General features: G+C 47.0%; 1 non-coding gene across 1 annotated transcript; it reads right to left on the minus strand.

Annotated features, from left to right (window-relative positions):
- Window positions 1–202: 202 nt before the first annotated feature.
- LOC128776818 (small nucleolar RNA SNORA62/SNORA6 family) lies at window positions 203–356 on the minus strand. Its single transcript, XR_008421978.1, has one exon. It is a non-coding gene; the product is annotated as a small nucleolar RNA SNORA62/SNORA6 family (small nucleolar RNA).
- Between the last annotated feature and the right edge of the window lie 233 nt (window positions 357–589).

Raw genomic sequence — 589 nt, forward strand, 5'->3', positions numbered from 1 at the left:
GACCTAGAACAAACAAGATATGCATTGACCGATACACCTCCCCATTTCCTTTTCTGTGCAGTTAGGGCAAAAATCCATGGTGTTCAGAACAGGGCTTGGCACACAGCAAGTTCTCAATAAGATGCCTCTCTCTCTCTCTCTCTCTCTCTCTCTCTCTATATATATATATATATATATATGTATATATTTTTTTCTTTTTTCAACTTGTAGCAAGAATTACTACCAAACTCTGCTCGTTGGGCCAGAGACCCTTGCGGTGTTAGTGAAAGACTTGACCCTCGTGTAGCACACTACCTACACTTGTGAGTTCATCGGCCAGCCAGCGGCCTCAGCTCCGAGCTCTAACCACGTGCAGTCAGCTGTCCTCATTAAGCAGGAGATGGTTGAACTCTTCAGTTACACCCCTGTGTTGTGGTTCTGGGTCGGCTTGCGTGGCCACAGATGCCAAGAGACCAGCACAGTTGTGCGTATGATACGTGTTAAGCCGACACAGATGCCGACTGTGGACATACTACATCCGGATTGTGTCCCACAAAGACCCAGGAGCATTATTTTAGGGATCCTCGATTGTCTTAGCTCAGGCTGCTGG

The sequence above is a fragment of the Panthera pardus genome, unplaced genomic scaffold, assembly GCF_024362965.1.
Source record: "Panthera pardus isolate Hobbes unplaced genomic scaffold, ASM2436296v1 HiC_scaffold_13, whole genome shotgun sequence".
Lineage (NCBI taxonomy): Eukaryota > Metazoa > Chordata > Mammalia > Carnivora > Felidae > Panthera > Panthera pardus.